The sequence below is a fragment of the Gorilla gorilla genome, chromosome 8 (genome assembly GCF_029281585.2).
Source record: "Gorilla gorilla gorilla isolate KB3781 chromosome 8, NHGRI_mGorGor1-v2.1_pri, whole genome shotgun sequence".
Classification (NCBI taxonomy): domain Eukaryota; kingdom Metazoa; phylum Chordata; class Mammalia; order Primates; family Hominidae; genus Gorilla; species Gorilla gorilla.
In genome coordinates, this window is record NC_073232.2 from 119542817 (window position 1) to 119563818 (window position 21002).

The window sequence follows — 21002 nt, forward strand, 5'->3', positions numbered from 1 at the left end:
TACTACTTAGCCATAAACAGGAACAAAATAATGGCAATTGCAATAACCTGTGTCGAATTGAAAACCATTATTCTAAGTGAAGTAACTCGAGAATGGAAAACCAAACATCATAGGTTCTTTCTCACTCATAAGTGGAAGCTAAGCCTTGAGGAGGCAAAGGCATAAGAATGATACAATGTATTTTGGGGCCTCGGAGGGGAAAGGGTGGGAGGAGGGTGAGAGATAAAAGTCTACACACTGGGTAGGTACAGTGTACGCTGCTCCGGTGATAGGCGCATCAAAATCTCAGTGAACACCACTAAAGAACTTATTCATGTAACCAAACACCAGCTGTTCCCCCAAAACATATTGAAATAAAAAAAGTTATGTTTACACTATACTGTAGTCTATTAAATGTTCAATAACATTATGTCCAAAGAAATGCACAGATCTTAATTAAATACTTCATTGCTAACAACAACAACAACAACAACAACAAAAACCTATAGATGAAGATGGCTTTACTGGTCAATTTTACCAACCATATTAAGGGGAAAATAGTATGAATTGGACACTAATGCTTTCAGAACATGGAGGAGAAACAAACATTTCCAAACACATTTTCTGAGACCACATTCATCCTGATAGCAAACCAGATAAATACGTTATAAGGAATAAAAATTACCAACCTTTCCCTCATGAATAGACAAAAAAATCTTTATGATAGTATTAGAAAATCAAATCCAAATTGTGTAAAAATGATAGTATATTACAGCTGATTGACATTTATATCAAGAATGCAAGATTGATTTAACTCCTGAGCAACAATCAATTTTATTCATCATGTTAACAAAATGAAAAGAAACCCCATGTGATTATCTCAATACATGCTGAAATAGCATTTGACAAAAGTCAACATACATTCATTATAAAAAAATGGAACAAACAAGGAATAGAAAAGAACTTCCTCAATCTGATAAAGGACATTTATGAAAAACCACAGTGAAAATTATACTTACAGAAAGAATAAACATCATCTGGTTAAGATGGGAATAATACAAGCCTATATATTCTCAGCAATTCTATTCAATATTGTACTAGAGGTCGTAGTCAGTTTCGTGACGGAAAAAGATTAAATTAAAGGCATAAAGACAAGAGAGGAAGAAATATAACTGTCTTAATTTACAGATTATATGTCAGTAAATTTTTAAAAAATCTACTAGACTAAGAAGTGAATTGTAGCAAGGTCATATGATACAAGTTTCATAATCTTGAATTAATTATATGCCTATATACTAGCAATAAACAATTGAAAATAAAATTACAAAAGCAATAATATTTATAATAACATCAAAATATCAACCACTTAGATATAAACAGAGCAAACAGGTAAAATATTGCATGGCCAGAAGACCAAAAATTACTAACAACTAAAACTAATATTTCTACAAGAAATGTTAAAAGACCTAACTAAATGGAGATGTATGCTATAGTTATGGACTGAAGACTTAATCCTATTAAAATGTCAGTTCTGTCCAAATGTATCTATGTATTCAATACAAACCCTGTCAAAATCCGAGTAGTAGTTCTAAAAATAGATACAATCTGATTTTAAGATTTTTCAGTGTAAAGCATTTAAAATATTCAAAATAATTTTGAAAAGAGCAAGTTGGAAAAACATAACACCTAATATCAATATTACTACAAATGTAGATTTGATATGACAATATCATATTTCCATTAAAAATAGATATAAAAATAAAGGAATAGAACAGTAAGATCAGAGGAATTGTGTGTGTGTGTGTGTGTGTGTGTGTGTGTATTCAATTGATTTACAGTAAAAGTGTCAGGGTAATTAAATATGTGAAAGAATAACCTTTTCAAGAAATGAAGCTGGAACAACTGGTTATCCATTTGGAAAAAAAAATAACCTTGACCCTTACATTATATAAAAAAATTTACTCAAATAGATCATATGACTAAACTGAAACCATACAACATTAAGCAATAATAGGAGAAAATCTCCATGATCATTAAGGAATCACAGTTTTCCTCAATAGGCCCTAAAAAGCAAGAACCACAAAAGAAAAAAAAATTGATTAAGTGGACTTTGTAAGATTTAGCTTTTGGCCAGGTGTGGTGGCTCACTCCTGTAATCCCAGCACTTTGGGAGGTCGAGGTGGGCAGGTCACCTGAGGTCAGGAGTTTGAGAGCAGCCTGAACAACATGTTGAAACCCCATCTCTACAAAAAAAAAAAAAACAGAAACAAGATAAATTAGCCAGGCATGGTGGCGTGTGCCTGTAATCCCAGCTACTTGAGAGGCTGATGCAAGAGAATCACTTGATCCTGGGAGGTGGAGGTTGCAGTGAGTTGAGATTGCACCACTGCACTTCAGCCTGGGTGACAGAGTGAGACTGTCTCAAAGAAAAGAAAAAAAAATACTTAGCCTCATGCCTGTAATCCCAGCACTTTGGGAGGCCGAGGCAGGCAGATCACGAGGTCAGGAGATCGAGACCATCCTGGCTAACACAGTGAAACCCCATCTCTACTAAAAATAGAAAAAAAAATAGCTGGATGTGGTGGCAGTCGCCTGTTGTCCCAGCTACTCTGGAGTCTGAGGCAGGAGAATGGTGTGAACCCAGGAGGCAGAGCATGCACTGAGCCGAGTTAGCGCCACTGCACTCCAGCCTGGGCAACAGAGTGAGACTCTGTCTCAAAAAAAAAATAAATAAATAAAATAAATAAATATATATATATATACTTAGCATAAGTTTAAAAGTTAGCACAGACTATCTTTGCTGAAATGAGGGTGGTATTAATAGCTACTTTGAAGGGGTGTTGTAAATGTGAAGGGCGCATGGTAGAGGCTTCTACAGTGTTGTCCATGATTCCTGGGGCTGTATACCACGTTTCCATAAAGACGCATACATTTTAGATTCAATTCCCCCTTCCTTAACAATGCTTTTACTGTATTGATAGCTTTAAACATCACATACCTATTTTTTTAATTGCATGTTTAGAAAGGCTGGGGGGTTTACAACTCACTAGTTTTCATAGTCCTGCTTATGAGAGCTGATTAGTCAAAGGTCGAGGCAAGAAACATTCTTCATAATCTTGTAAACATGAATATTGTTATTCACATAATTACTGCCCTTGCAATCGTGATTATGTTCAAAACCCACAGAGCGCTGCAAGGTATGTTAAACAGCTAATATACTTAGGCACCGTGCTAAGTGATTTATACCTATTGTCTCATGTTATCTTTATGGAAACCTTGTGAGGCAGGTCATATCCTAAATTTATAGATAAAGAAACTGAGGGTTAACTGGGGCCACTCACTTGTGACGTGAGTCACCCTATATTTGATTCCACACCACCCTCATTCAATACTGTACAATTAGCTGACTAAATGCACTCATCTTCATTCATAATCTAGATATGATCAAATAGATGTCCTGTGACAGAAGCAATGGCAATGAACCAGGCCTATCTCATTCTTACTACGTTTCAAGGTTATGTAAAACACCTGCTCCTTCTTGAAAAATCTTTGGCATGTGAAAATCCCTGAAATATCTTTGATCATAGAATCACAAAACTAGTTAGCTAGAGGCAAAGTGAAAATATTTCAATTCAACTCCTTCCTGTTTGAGATGCCTCGAAGTATAAGATGCCTTGCTCAAAGTCACGTTGGAAGACTAGAGGCTTAGCTTGCCAAATTCCAAATTCTATCCTTTTGCAGTGATTCCAACTGTCTCCAATAATATGCCAGATACAAAATCTGGGGAGGATGAGAATGCACTGTGAATCGGAGGAAAACAGGCAATCCTGGAGCTTTCCTTACCACACACCAAGAAGGATGGTGAGGACGTAATAGGAGCCGGCAGCGAGTCTCCCGGAGCCGGTGGTGTGGAGGAGGTGGGTGAGCCAGAAGGCAAATATCATCAGCATCAGACGTGGGACAGACAGCTTATTGATTTTCTTTTTACTTTAGTCACGACGCAAGTCGGTAAATAGCAGATCATGTCGTGGGAGCCAAGCTGGAACCTGGCAACATCAAGAAGGAGCGAAACATTGAAGGGAAGGCTTACTCTTGCCGCAAACATCTCACATCCATCAGTCTCTCATGTGCAGCTCTTTAGGTCATAATTTGGTAACTAATTATGGCATTCTGTCAAGTACTGCAAGGTGCCACAGTTTCCTCCCCGGAGTCCTATAGTTCTTTCTAATGTTCACATTTAGACGAGAGGAACAAGGAAGCTTGGTTGTTTCCTTCCTGGGAGGAGGCTGGTGCATGTACCTCCATTGTCATGTGGTGGTAGATGCGAGGTGTAAGCATGGGATGGGTGGAGCCTCTGTTTATGGCCCAGCATCTGCTGAGAAAAACCTATTCGGCGTTAAGTTCAGAGGTCTTAACTTCCAGACAGCCAGGGCGCAACTAAATTACAAACTGTAACTGTCACCCAAACGTTTTTAGTACCTCATCCCATCAGATGATGAAAGGGGTCATGGGCTGTGATCACCAGGAAGATCTAAGGCTACCGTTATAAAATGGGTCCGGAAAGCTTATGTTTGGCCCCTAAACGATCTGCATGGGAGTCTCTTGGCCAGCATCGGTGGCAAATGAACAAAAGCATCAACTTCATCCAGAGAAAGGCCTGCTAACTTAACTGGGAATGAGGGTCTGTGTCACGCCACCAGGAAGTTCACCTGTATCAGCAGAGGCCCTGGGATAGAGGGAATATAAAATTGATGGTAGAAAAAGAAAATAAGTTATCTGTCTAGGCCTAGAAACCAGCTGTGGTAGTGAGGGGTCTAATTAATATTACACATCTTCTCCTTACACATTTCATCCAAGAAAAGAAAAAAAAGAAAAAAAAAAAAAGGTAGCCTGCCAGAATCCTGAAAAATCTCCTCCCAGAACTAATATAAGTAGATCAAAGCGCCCCCAAGAGGCAGATTGTAGCAGACACAGTGTTGCATTGCCCACACCTAATCCCTTTAGGATTAGCACACCCATTGTCTCAGCTGCCGGTAGGTAGATAGCCAATAACTCAAAACCTCGTTGCCCTTGTTAGCATTCGCACTTGGGTGAAGAGAGCCATTTGTCCTAGATTGGGCAGGCCTCATCAGTGAGTGGGAGATAAGAGGGTAGAACGGCTTGGAGGATCAGTGGAGGACTTTGTTGTCACTGTACAGCAGCCAAATTTATTCCTATGCCCATCCTGCTTCCTTTAATCCCCAAAGGTGTTGATTCTGACAGTAACCCTCTGTGTTCTTCCTGTATACATCCTGGGAAGCTAAACTGTGACCTTTTCTCTGTCCCGTGCCTTTCATGCTTTGCTGTAGTTTTGTACTTAACACCTGGGATAATTATTCTTCAGCTTTAGTATGTTTTGTAGGCAGATATATGGGCAATAGATTGTTCCCAATTAGTTAATCTGAAAATGCCTATACATTGCTGTAAATTGTAGGACACAGTCTCTCAGGGATAAAATTCTAGAATTGCACTTTTTTTTTTCTTCTTTTAGCACTTTAAACAGATCCTTTACTTTGCTTTTTGTTTTTAATTACTCACATGATTAAATCAGCCCAAAAGCTATTATTGTTTTCTTGAAGGTAATACATCCTCCACTCAACTCCCCCTGCTTCTGAATGCTCTTATCATTTCGTTGCTTTTTTAATTGTTTACATGTGATTTGCTTAGGTAGAGCTTTCTTTGTAATTTTTCCTCCTTGGGATTCTTAAATATGATTGAATCTTGTCAGTTAAAAATGGTTAGTATTTCTTCAAATTTTTCCTTCTGAAATGTCTTACTTCGTGCCTTGTATATCTTTTAAACATATCTCATGAGTTTTTTATAGTGTTCATTTTTCTATTTTCTATCATTTTTGGTCTCTGCCTCAAATTTAGATATTTTCTACAGGCTTTCTGCTATTTCAAATCTGACATTATATATACCCAATACTTAATTTTAGTGATTGAATTTTTCATTTCTAAAATTTTTGTTTTGACACATTTTCATGTATTAAGTCTTTGTTGAGAATTTCCCTCCCTTCCTCTATTTTTGAATATATGAATTATAATTATTTTAAAGTTCCTGTCTGGAAAGTCTAACTTTTTTTGAATTTTCCTCTTCTTTTTTACCCCATTTATTTGGTGGGTAGCACTTAGTCTTTGTTTTTTCCGTATATTATAATTTATTGATTGAATGATGGACTTCTAAATGAAATGAAGTTGGGAATCTTGATGATGCTTTCTTTCTGCAAAGATGCTTAAATTTTGTCGGGCAAGTCATGTTGCAGCAAGTAAGCTTTATTCTCTCAAGAATGGTTCTAGGTTTTACTGATCTATTTCAGTTTTGTGTTTAATTCTAGAGAATGGTCTTGACTCCTAAAGCTAAGCCTTTTTGGGATATCAAAGAGATCCCAGGGTGTTTATTAAGGCCCTTCTTGGCAATATTTGAAATCCAGTTTTCATCTCCTCAGCTCTGAATGACTGCTGGTATCTCTGCTCCTTAGATTACATTTTGTGCTGTGTTTCATGGAGTTTTCCCAGTGCATGAAGAATATGGGGATACTCAATGAGAATAAAAATGAGAATATTTGTATGGAGATTTTGGGACTTCTTTCTATGTGATTCTCTCTCTTCCAAGACTTTGTCTCTCATGGTTCTGCTGTCTGGTGGTTCTGGAATTTAATCTCTGACACTTAAAATTCTTAAATCCACTGAAATTGGTATTTAGTACTTGGAGATATGTTCCCTGCACTGCCCAGTGGAAAATGCCCTCAGAAAAAAGTCAAAAGTAATGTGTTGCTCACCTGAGTATTTTCCTTGTCTCTCATATTATGGCCCTTCAGGTACTGTTTGAGTTGGTTGCTCTTCAATGCAAACATATAACCATATATATCATATATGTATGTATGTGTGTATATGTGCCGTTGGCCCTCTGTATCTGTGGTTCCATATCCATGGATTCAACTTACTGTGGATTAAAAATATTTTAAAAATATTGCATCTGTACTGAACATGTACAGACTTTTTTCCCCTGTCATTTTCCCCCCAAAAACAAAGTATAACAACTGTTTATATAGCATTTACATTGTCTTGGTTTTATATGTAATCTAGAGATGATTTAAAGTGTGCAGGAAAATGTACAGAGGTTATATGCAACCATACACCACTTTATATCAGGGACGTGAGCCTCTGCAGATTCTGGTATCCTTAGGAGGTCCTGGAACCAATCCTCCACAGATACCAAGGGAGGACTATATTGATAATTTTTTTTAGTGGGAGAGTTCATCTAATCCAATTTATAAGCTGGATCTCTGCCTTTGCTGCTAACTTTATTTGTTTATCTTTTACTTCAATTTGGCTTACACTTCTTGTTCTAAAATTTTTGTTATTCTCTGAACACTGCTTTCTCTTATACCTTTGTTTTTACATATGGTATTTTCTCTTTTTTCAATACTTTTCCTTACCTTATTGACTTTGTAGGGGTTTGCTTGTCCTTTAAGTTAGCACTCAGCCATCTTTTTTTTTTTTTTTTTTTTTTTTTTTAGATGGAATTTCACTCTTGTTGCCCAGGCTGGAGTGCAATGGTGGGATCTCAGCTCCTTACAATGGCCACCTCCCAGGTTCAGGTGATTCTCCTGCCTCAGCCTCCCGAGTAGGTGGGGATTATAGGCATGTGCCACCATGCCCGGCTAATTTTTGTATTTTTAGTAGAGAGGGGGTTTCACCATGTTGGCCAGGCTGGTCTCAAACTCCTGACCTCAGGTGATCCACCCGCCTTGGCCTCCCAAAGTGCTGGGTTTACAGGTGTGAGCCACTGCGCCCAGCCAACCTGTTTCTTTTCTCCCACCAGGATGAATTGGTTGATTTTCCAATATGATACCTACAATTTCTGTTGACTGCTGCCATAAGTAGAGGATTTTCATCCTCTATTATAATCAGATGTTTATTTTTCTGTCTTCTTCTCTAGATTGTGAGTTGTTTTTTTTTAATTAAGAGTGACTCTTTTGTACGTTTCAGTATCTTCAGAGCCTACTAGTATAGTGCTTGACACATGATGTGTGCTAGGTCGTTTTGTAGTTGGTTTATCAATGAATATTTTTGCTTTTGTCACTATAGATTTTGTCTTCAAAGAGATTGCTTGAAAGAGGTGACCTTTGAGCCCTATTATTCATTGAAGAAAAGGGCTTGATGAGATGGAAAGTCTCTTCTGTCACTATCAGTCTGGGAATTTCCCAGCAGACAACAGGCACTAATCCCAGGATTTCATGTTGGTTGAATTATTTGAACATATTAATTATAGTAAGATTACTTAATCCCAACACCACTTTCCCTCTTTACTTCACATTTCCTCCCTACCTCACCTGTACATCCTCATAAAATGCAACACGTGCATTCTACCTTGACTAATACTATTTAGTTTTACATATTTCTCCCTTTCCCCATACTTTGGGAAATTCAATGTATCCTTCAAGGGTCAGGCTATATTTCCTCCATTTCACGAAATTTTCCTAACCACTCCATGCCTCACTGTTTCCTTATGTCTCTGAATATATATCATTAGGCTTTCTGAGATTCATACTATTATTTGCCAATTTTTTTTCTGGGGATTTTATTTTGTCCCCATAATAGATGCTGCTTGAGGAGAGGTAGTAAAGATTTTATCTTCCTCTTATTTTTTCAACACTCAATAAATCAGCACATTGGTGAGCTTACAAGGGAATCACAGGAAATATTGCCCAATTAGATGTTTAGTCATATGTCTTTCCTGGCTGGAAATGTTGCAATTATATTTTCTAATAAAATATTACCCCTACTTTAAGCAATATTATCGTAAGAGCTTAGTGACTTTGACCTTATCCAGTTTTCCATACCTTTACCACTATTTTGTTTACTTAGTATTCTTCCTTATATTGACTTTAAATTCTATTCTATCAACACTACTCACCTATGCACATTTAGCCTCATCCCAAACATAAAATCATTAGTTAAATGGCCTACTTAAGCTTTATTTCTTCCTGATATCTGCAAAAACAGTTATTTTAAATAATTTTTTTCTGTACCACCTAAATTCTCCTGCATGTCACTATGGCTATACTGAATATACGAGGATTAAGGCCGTCTGATCTTCTTTCTACTCTGTCTTCCTGAGTTGCAGAAATACATTGTACTGCAATTAGATAACATTCCTGGTGTGAGGCATCTTGGGTAATTAATCCAAGCTCCACTACTTACCTTTTGTTCCAACCTTGGCTTTTACCTGGTTGGATTAATTTCCATATTATTAGCTTTGAATACAGATTTGCTCTTTCTGTCTTAACTGTTCAGACTGAAAAGTTAGTTTAGTAGTCTGCCTGGCCTTTTAATTGGACTGCTCCTCATTTTGACCATGCATCTCCATCTGCTTCAATTTAGCCCAGTTCTTGTGAATTGTAGTAATGGTTACAAGGTGAAATGGAATCAGACACATGTAGCTAAAGGAAGTCACTAACGATGAAAGCTAGTCATGCACTCTAACTCTGCCAAGCAGTAGCGGAAAGCGTATTCACTTATGCATCAAACCCAGGTCTGTCTGCAAGTGATCCTCAGAAATGCATTTCATTTCCTTAAAGCTCAATTTTCTCCTCTGAGAAAAATGTGTGAATATTAATATGTGCCTGCTAGGGTTTATGTGATGATTAAGTGAGAACAGAAATTAAATGTTCTTATTATTCCTACCAAAAGAAATACTCAATAACTATATGGCATTATTATTATTATTATATTAGCATACTTATTGCTATATCAGTACCACTATTTACAATGGGCCCAAGTAGCTGGACCAACTCCAGATATTTCATTTCTTGGCAACTTTTAGAGAATTCAGAGTGTTGCCTGCTGACTCACTCTGGCCTGGCATCTGGGACTCCAGCTCTATTGGCTGCTTGTGGAGGCAGCTGTTTCCTACAAAGGCAAGTCTTTTCTCGGGGAACCATGAGAGCAGAGAAACACAAAACAAAAATTGAAAGAAGTAATTCTGTTTATTATTTTTTTCTGAGATGAATATTTGCTAAGAATTAGAAGGCAGGACCCAAGAATATAGGAATTATTCAATGAAAAAACATATACAGTAGATTAGGAAAACACATATTAGTTTGGGCAGGTGACATGGCAGCACCCTTCCTGTCAGGGAGAAGAGAGAAATGAATGTTGAGTAGTTCACCTTCAAAGGGCAAGTGAGCAGAGGTCTGATTTATTTCTTTATTGAGGCACATTTTTCTCCGGAGAAAAATTCACTATATTCAGAGCATTAATTCCACATCCACCAGTTTGCTACTTTTGCACTTGTCATCCATTAGGCCAGAGTTTGAAGTTTTTGATGGTTATTTATCATTGGCAAAAGGAACCCATCAGCTGCAGGAGAGAGTAAGCTTTTGCCCATGACAGTGGGGTGATAAACATTGCTTGACCTTTTTGCTAATTTTAATCAACAGTAAGTAGTTGCTGCTTGCTGAAAGCACATGGAGAGGTATTTAAGTGCCCTGGTCCATGGTGGCAGAGGCTGAGTTGATAAGGAAGCCAGGGATCAGACAGCCCGGCAAAGTGACCATGGTGATGATCAGGTGCAGAGTGAATTGTCTTCATCCCAGTGACATATAATCCAAGATAGTTTCCATAAGCATTTTCCTGTGCATGAAAATCAATTGCAAGTAGAAAAGAAGCTGTTGCTTCTGGAGATATTGATTAAAACATTGTATTTACATGTAGTTATTTGGCCAGATATCTCAGTCCATTTGGGCTGATGTTACAAAATTCTACAAACAAAGTTGTTTATAAACAATGTAGGTTTATTTCTCACAGTTCTGGAGCGTGAAAAGCCTAAAATCAAAATGCTGGGAGGCTCAGTGCTGGTGAACTTCCTGGTTCATAGGTGGTTGTCTTCTTGCTGTGTTCTCACATGGGAGAAGGAGAAGCAAGCTCCCTGGGGTCTCTTTTATGAGGGCATTAATCCCATTCAAGAGGTCTCTGTCCTCATGACCTAATCACCCTCCAAATATTATTACCACATTGAGGATTAGGCTTTAACATATAAAATGAGGGAGGAACCATATCAACAATCTGTAGCACCAGACATTTATTGAGTACTGGGTTGAGGGGCACTAGGTATTTAGCAATGCGAGTCATCTGAGTTGTTCTTGAGGCTGAGGTCTCAAAAACACTCAAAAAGTCAGAGGATATAAGAGAAAGAAGACAATCACATATATCTGTGCTTGAGTTCCAGCTTTACTTCTTATAGCTATGAAACATTGAGCAAATGATTTCCCCTTGCTGAGCTTCAGGTAAAATGGACAAACTAAAGCTCAGAAATGGGAAGTAATTTTTTAAATCGAGTTAATAATAATACCTGCCTCAAGAAGCTGTTTTGAGGATCAAGCGAAAAGGTGTTTGTGAAAGAGCCTGTATTAGTTTATTATTATTTCTATAAAAAGTTACCACCAACTTGGTGGCTTAAAACAACACAAATTTATTATCTTACTGTGCTGCTGGATGGAAGGCCAATGCAGTGCAAATCAGCTAAAGTCAAGCCGTTGGAAAGGCTGCATTCCTTCTGAAGGCTCCAAGAGACAACCTGCTTCTTTGCCCTTTCTATTTCCTAGAGGCTATCTGCATACTTTGGGTCAAGGCCCTCTTCCTCCATCTTCAAGGCCAGGAATTGTGGGTCAAATCCTTTTTCATCATGTCACTCTGAAAGCCTCTTCTGCTTCCTTCTTCCACATTTAAGAACTCTTGTGATTACATTGGGTCCACCTAGCTAATCCAGGATCCTCTCTCATTCTTAAGGTCCTTGACTTAACCTGATCTGTTGAGATCCGTTTGTCATGAAAGGGGGTTCAAGGATTAGAATGCAGTCATTTTTAGGGCAAACATTATTTTGTCTGCTACAGAGCCCCAAACCTATGGGAGTTCTGCCGATGGTGCTATTGGCTTATTGGAACATAGTGGGTTTTTATTGAAAAGTTGAGGAGGGATGACAGCTATGTTTATCTCTCTTTCACCATTGTCTTAGAAGTCACTTCACCTTTCCTTGGACCTAGTCTGTTAAGAGATAAGGTAGTTCATTTACCTCCATGCCTTGATAGGTCTATTTAAAATATTTTGTGTTTAAAAAGTTTTCCATATTTTGCAAGGCTGGTGTCAAGCTGCCAGATGAGGGGACAATGAGCCAAATTGAAAGTTATCAATCAAGCCCTTACTCCCCGAGACAGTGCGTGCAAGAGGCAGATGAAAAAATAGGTTCCAGATCCTCAGTGTTTCGCTTTTCCCCATGGAATGGCACCAGGCTAGGATTGGATGACAAGCAGTGCAGATGAAGGAGTCGCCTCACTGCTGAGAAGCCATGAAGAAAAGGCTTCTGCCTTTTTCTGGACCCAGGGGGCCAGATGAAGGGATTGGGGGAAAAGGCAGGAGTGGAAAAATATTTTATTTTCAATTGTCAAATAATATTCATTAGATTTATGGGGTACAATGTGATGTTGCAAAACATGTATACATTATGGAATGTTCAAATCAGGTTAATTGATATATTCATACCTTGAATACTTATCTTTTTTTTTGGTGGTGATAACATTTTAAATCTGTTCCTTTAGCTGTTTTGAAATATACAATACATTATTATTAATAGTTACCATGCTGTACAGTAGAACATCAGAACTTATTCCTGCAGACTAACTGAAACTTTGTACCCTTTGACCAACTTTTCTCCTTTCCCAGTCCACAAACCCCTCCTAAAGCCCCTTGTTACCACCATTCTACTCTACTTCCATGAGTTCAACATTTTTAGATTTCACATGGAAGTGAGATTATGCAGTGTTTGCCTCTGTGCCTGGCTTATCTGACTTAGCATCATGTACTCTAGGTTTATCCATGTTGTTGCAAACAACAGAATTTCCTGTTTTTAAGAGGCTGCATGGTATTCCACTGTGTTTAATACGAATTTTTACAAATCCATCTGTTAATACACACTTCAATTGTTTCCGTATCTTGGCTATTGTAATTCTATAATGAACAGGGAAGGGCAGATATCTCTTCTACATACTGATTTTAATTCCTTTGGATATATATTCAGTAGGGGAATTGCTGGATCCTATGTTAATTATAATTTTTGTTTCTTTGGGAAAACTCTACACTATTTTCTGAAATGACTGTACTAATTGATAGTACCACCACCAGTGTATAAACTTCCCTTTTCTCCACAAGAAGTGAAAGAATTTTGAGTCAGAGTGAAGAAAAGTCAAGGCCTTTGATAAAGAGGCCTTGGGAGAGGCTCCTGTGCAGTGCCTTGGAACTTCCAATATGGAAGCCTCTAAATGGATTTGGCTGAGCCTGAGTCCTTGACTGCAATTTCCTTCAGAGAACTGCAGTGCACTGACCATGTACTGGGTATCGTTGGCAAGTACAGCTTTCCCCCATAAGGCCTGTCAGGCAGAGCCCTGTAATTGCCTGTGGTCGGGCCTGAAAGATCACACATAGGATTTTGGCTTGGGCCAGACTTGGTAGGTGGGATGCATTAAAAAACAAACAAACAAAAATATTAATTGACCACAGAGTAATTGCTATGACACTTTGCAGTTGTGAAATGGTACTTTCTTATGGAAAAAAGCATTACTCATTTGTGGGTATAAATGACACTTAGAATTGCAGGAAGTGATGTATAAGTAACCATGTTTGTCATAAAATGTTACATACTGACCTTTCCCCATGCAATTTGCATAGAATTGCTATAGAATCAGGCCTGGAATTAGAACTTGAATCCTAAAACCCAAGTCCAGATTTTTGCTTGTGAATTTAGGCTGTTTTTTGGTAACTGAAGCAGGGATAATTCTTTTTTTTTTCCCCTTAATGTATGTGGTAGCAGAAAAAGCAAGGAATCTTTTGGTCTATACATGTAGCTGATTTTAGTAAGATGTATAGATTTTAGCCTAGAGAAAGATGGGGCTGAGGCTAGACAATCTTTTGTGATCATTTTCTTCATTCCCGTTTGGCTGAAGCTGGAATATTTCTGGTGGCACATCTTCTATGACTTTGTCCTGCTGGGTTTTAAATAATTCACATGATTGCCCTCTTACTATTTTTCCTGGAATCTTATTCCACCATGTAATGAAGCTATTAAGGAGTTCTTGACATGATACTCTTATGTTCAATTCTGGAGAAATTTTCTTTTAGTCAATTTAACCTCAATAAGGAGATCAATAAGTATAAAAATTAAAAAGCAAGAAAAGAAAGTGGTAGCAAAAAAGGACAGGGGTAAGGGAGTGGCATTTTGTTTGTTGGGTTGGTTTTGTTTTGGCTGGAGGGGAGGAAGGAATGTAGACAGGTAGTGCCAGGTCACATTAAAGGAAAGGATGAGTTGAGGAGAGAGAAATAAACATGTCTCTCCGAATGGATCTGAGGAGGCACTAGCAGCCAAGAATCAATAGCAAATTCCCTGTCTAATTTCTTCACTCTCCGTGTGAAACGAACCTCAAGGTGCTGATTTTGGTAACTTCTGTGCATGTGGTCCAGTCTCAGGTTGTTAACTTCAAATTGATATTTAACCATTTAAAAATCCATTTGTACCTATGTTAATCTGCATAACAAAAACTGGAACATTAGCACTGGAGAGTTTGGGGAATGGAGTGAGAAAGATAGTTTTGAATGAGATTTATCTCTTCCAAATTTAAAATTGTAACATATCTGTTGCTTTTTTCACCTACAACCACTTCACTCCCTTCCCCCATCCCTGAAAACTCCCTCCTATTCTCAGTTTTGAAACTGTGAGTTCTCAAGGTACTAAATTTCTACAACTAATAGGAGGCTGGCAGGTAGCACTCAATAAGGCTCTGTCATTTCCAGAGATTACAAAAAGCACCAGATTCTTTCCCACTGTACCCATTAGGGTAGTGGGAAGCAGAGTTTCCAGGTGGGTGCCACAAAGGGTAAGGCATCTGATGGCACTCTTAGGGTTTGTTTGTACAAAGACACTCAGGTGTGGGAGTGATGTTCAATGAAATATTTCTTTATATCACCCCAAACAGCAATGTTTTAAGAGGAATCAAGACGTGTTTCATCTTATATCCACTTGATGCCATAGTTTTGCTAATGGTGGAAGGTGCCCAGGTTCTTGGCATTTTGAACAAAGAATTGGACAGAATGCACAAACCAAGCAAGGAAGGAATGAAGGGATTTATTGAAAATGAAAGTACACTCCAGTGTGGGAGGCCCACGCATAGGAGCACAAAAGCCCTGTTACGGAATTTTTGGGAGTTTACCCCCTAGAGGATTCCATCGGTTATTTGGTGTATGCCCTATGTAAATGGAGACGATGAAGTTACAAAGTCATTTACTTGGTCTACGCCCTATGGAGAGGATATTTCCTGTCACAGCTGAAGTGTGAATTGATTGGCCTTATGTTCCCTGCCTCCAGACCCTATTTTCCTGCCTTTTACTCTTTTGTTCACCCTCCCCCCATCTCCTAGCACAACTAATGTCGTTTTTGGAATAAAATTCGAAATCTTTAACAGCAGACCCTGACTGATCTGGCCCTTGCTTGCCTCTCCAGCCTCAGCTCTGGCCATCTTCCCTGCATACTGTCCACACTGGCCATGACCAATGTCCTAAAGAGTGGCACATGCCTCCACACCTAACAGGCCTCCACATGCTGCAGTTTCCTTGATTTTACTGTGCTATCCAATACCATCCTCTTTCTCTAATGAAACCTCACTTATTGTATTATTGCTTAATTATCACATCCTCAGAGAAAAGTTCTGACCACCCTTACTCCCATACTAGATCAGTTTTTCTGTCATAAGTTCTCATAAGATCCTATACGTTTCCCCCAAAGCAATTATAGTTAATCACACTATTGCATAACTAAACACGCAGATGTATCTTTTCCTGCTGGAAAGAAAACTTTATGAAGACAGAACCCTGTCTATTTCACTGTCTGGTACCACTGGTCCTTAGGGCCGTGCTGCTACAGAGTACATAATGCACAGCTTTTTGTTGGATTAGTCACTGTATGTTACAACCATATCTGAGAATGAATGGAGAGCAACTGCCCAAATTCAAAGACCTTTGTGAGACCATTAAAAATAATTGAATTGAGAAAACAAAGCATTTTCTACATAGAAACATGTGAGCTTCCTTTTTAAGTCATCAAAGAAATATTCCAGCTGTGTGCTAGTATATTGTTATAATTCCTGGTTATACAACAGAAGACCCACACTCCAAACACATAGAATATCTCTACTTAATAGTTACATTTTCTGTTGTGGATGGTGGACAATTTCTCCTATGCTTCTGTATCTTTTCATATATGTGTCCATGTGTGTTTGTGTTTGTGTATATGTGTGTACTTTTTATTTCTAATTCAATCTGTAAACACTAAAAAGGATAAATTTACTTTTTTACAGCAGAAAGTGCATTGTTAAGTAAACTCTATTCAGTGGTGTGCTGGGGCTGGGTTATATTGTCTTGTGAGAGCTGATCGTATGCTCTGATCAACTTTGTCCATTCATGTCAAATATATAATACGAAGTCAGAAATGGTGGGAGTATTTACATCATGAAAATTGGCCAACACTAGAAATCAGGGCTATTTTTTTTGAGAGTCTGTTGGTAAGCATTTACCAGCAAAAAAATGGTTATAATACTAGTTAAGGTTAACAATAATTGCCTATGTCTTGAGAAAATTAATAGTTTCTCAGAGTAGTCTACAGTTAATGGATTGGTGTGATATATCAATTAAGAGATCCAAATTCATGTAGATGTACAGACTGGATTAGATGAGTGAAGGGATTCCCTGATAGAGACAGGCAAAATTTCTCCACATTCAGAAAGTAAATTATTCAAAGATGTGAATACAGTGAACTGGTAAATTTAAAATCCATCATTTACAGGTGTCAATTTTAAAAAGAGGCAATGCTAGTAATTTTAGGAGGAGAAATCTATTCCAGAGTTGTTGCTGGGATAAAAGGACATGGGTATTGTAAAAATATGAGGGAGTAAAAAATATTTGATGGGCTTTTTAATAGGAAGACTCAGGAACTTGAAAATTATGTAAGCAGAAGCATAAAAATTGCTTAAAATAGTTATTGTACTAAGTCTGCATTGGTGAAGAGCATTCCACACAAAGTGGTAGAGACAGTTGAAAACAATGAATCTATTTCAGAAATAGGGTTTTATAATAACAATTATTAGAAAATGTATGAGTTGGCATTGAAAGTTTAGCCAAGCATGATACTGTAACAACCTAAATCGAACGGCCAAAGATCCAATAAAAGATGATCAGAGATGAGGTACAGAGCTCAGCCCAAATCTGTCGGATCTGGGGGAAATGATCCCAGTTTCCTGTGATGTCCTCAATCCTTGTAGATTTCCTTTCACCTAGACTCTGCTGTACTCACTGCCTCTTTTACCCAAAAGACAGTGGGATTTTGATGCTTCTGGTAGGCATTATCTTCAGAATGTAGCATCTTTAGCTATTCTCTTTGCTTTCTTTGTGCATAGCATAAAACATGGCTGAAAGTTATGTCAAGGGTGAAAACAGTCATTCTCTGCATCTAAGTCACATTTCATTATTCTCACCTCCAGTACTAATAATCTCCAGGCACATCCTACCAATGCCTCTTATATATTTTGGTCCTACTGCTGAACAGCTTTAAATTTTCAGGCCTGGCTAATTTATACAGACACCCTCTCATGGGATGTTAAAGCAACCACAACATAGCTCTCCTGGGACTAACTAAAACAATGGGATTTTCTTTTCTTTCTTTTTTTTTTTCTTTAAATCAAATAGTAGGTCTCAGCCATGCAGGTGGTCCAGCTTTGTTCACTGCTGTGTGTTTTCACTAAGCTTGTTTTTGAGTCATACTGTAGGTTCCCTGCTGAGTGTTCCTGGGTCCTAAGGTTCTTGCGGGTTCTGAGAGGGCCTCTGTCTTCTCTTATTGGACTCTGTGGTGGATCCTTCAAAGATTATTGATTTTTAAGGTATTTGGTTTTTATAGGCTGATTTAGTTCACATTAATTTCTGAAATCCACCCAAAGTTATTTGTGTTTCTGTCTTCTGCTTGTGAAACCTTTGTTTTAATATATAAGCACGTAATCTGAAGCTAAGAATAAGTGAAAGAAAAAGACCCTTTTTCATTTCATTATTGTTATTATATTTTTGTTATTGTGGTTTTAGCTAAAAAATTAGCAGGGAGCTAACCAGAGAAACTTGTGACTGTTTTTAGACATTAGGTTGGATGGCAAAGTGAAATGTGGTCTAGAATAGAGTCTAATCTCTGTGTTGCTACCACCTAGCTGAATGACTTTGCAAGCTACTTCATCCTTTCAGGTGTCTCTTTCTTCATCTGTAAAATAAATAACTCTAAAGCTCCTTTTTCTCTAATATTCTATGAAGACATAGCACAGAAGTCAGAATACCTTAGAGAGTCTGGAGAGGGAGACACCTGCTCTAGTCCAGTGAATACTCATATAAGGCTGAAGGAAAGATCAATAGATATTAAACTGTCAAAAGGTAATGCCTTTATTTTCTCCTAAAAAGGTGTATCATCCATACTGTATCCATATATAATGTTACTGCAACAAGGCAAGATAACAGAAAATAGCAGGGGAGATAAAAACAAATCTTACTATTTGTCAGACAGTGTGCTGAATGCTTTGCACATATCATCTTATAATGCAATAGCTTCATGAGGCAGGCATTATTATCACCACCTTACACATGAGCCTTAAAGAGGTTAAGTAATTTGCTTAATGCCATATCACTAGTAAATTATGTATATTGTATTCCAATCCAACTCACTCTTATGTAAATAACACTGCCATCCCAAGAGGGAAAGAGACTGGTGCCACCCCATATCTTTTGTTAAGTGGCTGGATCTAACACCTGGATAAGTTGATTCTGGATAACTCTATAGTCCAACTCTACAGATTCTGGAGAACTCTATAGTCCATCTCAGTATAGACTGTAGGAGATTTTGTTCTGGGATGTGTGAAGGAACATGGAACTTACATGTATCTTTCAGTAGTGTAGCTCTCTGACTAAATAAGAAAAATAAATCTTGCTTAAATCAGACTGTTGCTATCTGTCCTTTGGGGGAGACAGCATCTCTGCCATGTTCATCAGCAATGTCTCCAAGGCCATGATCCTTCAACTCATCATCCAGTTTTCTGAGGAAGTGGAGAGTGAGTGAAGTTGATTGATTGAATGGTCCTGTGCCTAGAAAACAACAAAGTGATTTTAACCCCGAGCCATGTTCTACATTCAGCTCATTGCTAACTGCAAAGACATTCATCTATAAAGTAAACTCACTGGGCTGTTTATTCCTTTTTACTGTTTTTCTATTGTTTATTAAAAAACAATATTTATTTTTATTTATTTATTTATTGTTTTTTGTGTGTGTATGTGTGTGTGCATTAAAATGACAATAAACTGGAATTAATGTGCTTACTCTGAACCCAAAAAGAAGATACTTAGTGGATACTTAGGTAATCTTTATGCTTTACCAGGAGGGGGTATACACGCTTTGAGTTGTCTGCGAAACACTGGAGTATGTTAAGTTATCCACCTATTTTTGGAGTGGTATTCAATGACTAGGCAACCCTTGCTAATGTGATGAAGGCACAGATTCTCCATGTCAGCCAAATCACTCAAGGGAATGTCCTCTAGAACTTCTAAGCTAAAAGTGACCTGAGGAACACTCTAGTCTAGTTTTACACTGGCCAGGGATGAGATGTTGTGCCCATTGAGAATCTAATACAGGACTTTGACCCTCAGTAACAGATATCCCTGTGTATTCATTGGTAATTAGTTTTAAGTTGTAGGAAAACCTCTTGAGCTAGCTTAAGATTAAAATTAAAATATACTTAAAGGTTAAGAGAAGGTCTCAATGATGCAGAAGACAGGTTCTGAGTCTCAGGAAGGAACGGAAGCAGAAAAGGGAAAGGTATTAGGCATGCAGGGAGCTCCTTGGGCCTCTCACATTTCCACTTTATATGAACATTTTTGTCTTTCTCTGGCGACTAGCTTTTCCCCTACACTCACACTGAATTACATGGTAGAATGGGCTGTTCTTTGTCTGTGTAGAACAAGAGTAGTTGTTCAATATCAATGAAAGTTTTTCGATTGGCCCAACTTGTATTGGATGTTATGGTAGACTAAATTATTGGTTCTAATTTGTCACTTCCTTGTAGAAGAACAATAACATTCACACTGTTGTTATGCCTTTATGTTGGGTGGATACTATCCTTTGGGCATTGGCATGTGATTTGCTTTACTTTGGCTAATGGACTTTAAATGGATATGGCAGAAGCAAAAGTTTTAACTGTGCTCAGACGGTTATCCTTTTATGCTCCGGTGATCTGTCATTAGAAGAATGTATCTACATTGCCACTGTTCCTTCAGCCTGGACCTCAGAGTAAACATACATGAAGTAGACATAAACCACACCTGCAACCTGGAACTAAGCCACTTTACATAACCCAGACTAAAGTCCTTTTGCAGACCCATAAAATATGAATAAGTACTTGTTGTTGTAATCTTTTGACACTTTGGCACGATGTAATATGTAATGTTATTGTGCAATAGTTGACTGATAAAGAAATTGGTACTGAAAGTAAAGTGTTAATGTAACAGATGTCTCAAATCTTGTCTTTAGGACTGTTAGTAATCGGTGAGAAAACACTGATTTGAAGCTAGGAAAGTGGAAATCCATTTTATATGGTGGCAACATATTTGGTAAATCTGTCTCTTAACCTGTGGTAAATTGGAAGACAGAAAATATTCTTAATAAAGTTGAACATTCTGCCAGGTGGTTTAGAAGCTCAATATTGAAAATATTAGTTGATGGCTACTAGGTGAATTTGATAAGTTACATTAAGAAAAATACTGAAATCAGGAAAACAATTTGCAAATATAATTGATAAGGAATATATACAGTCCATATATTCTAAGATTTACAAAGTTAAAAAATAAATCTCTTTATCA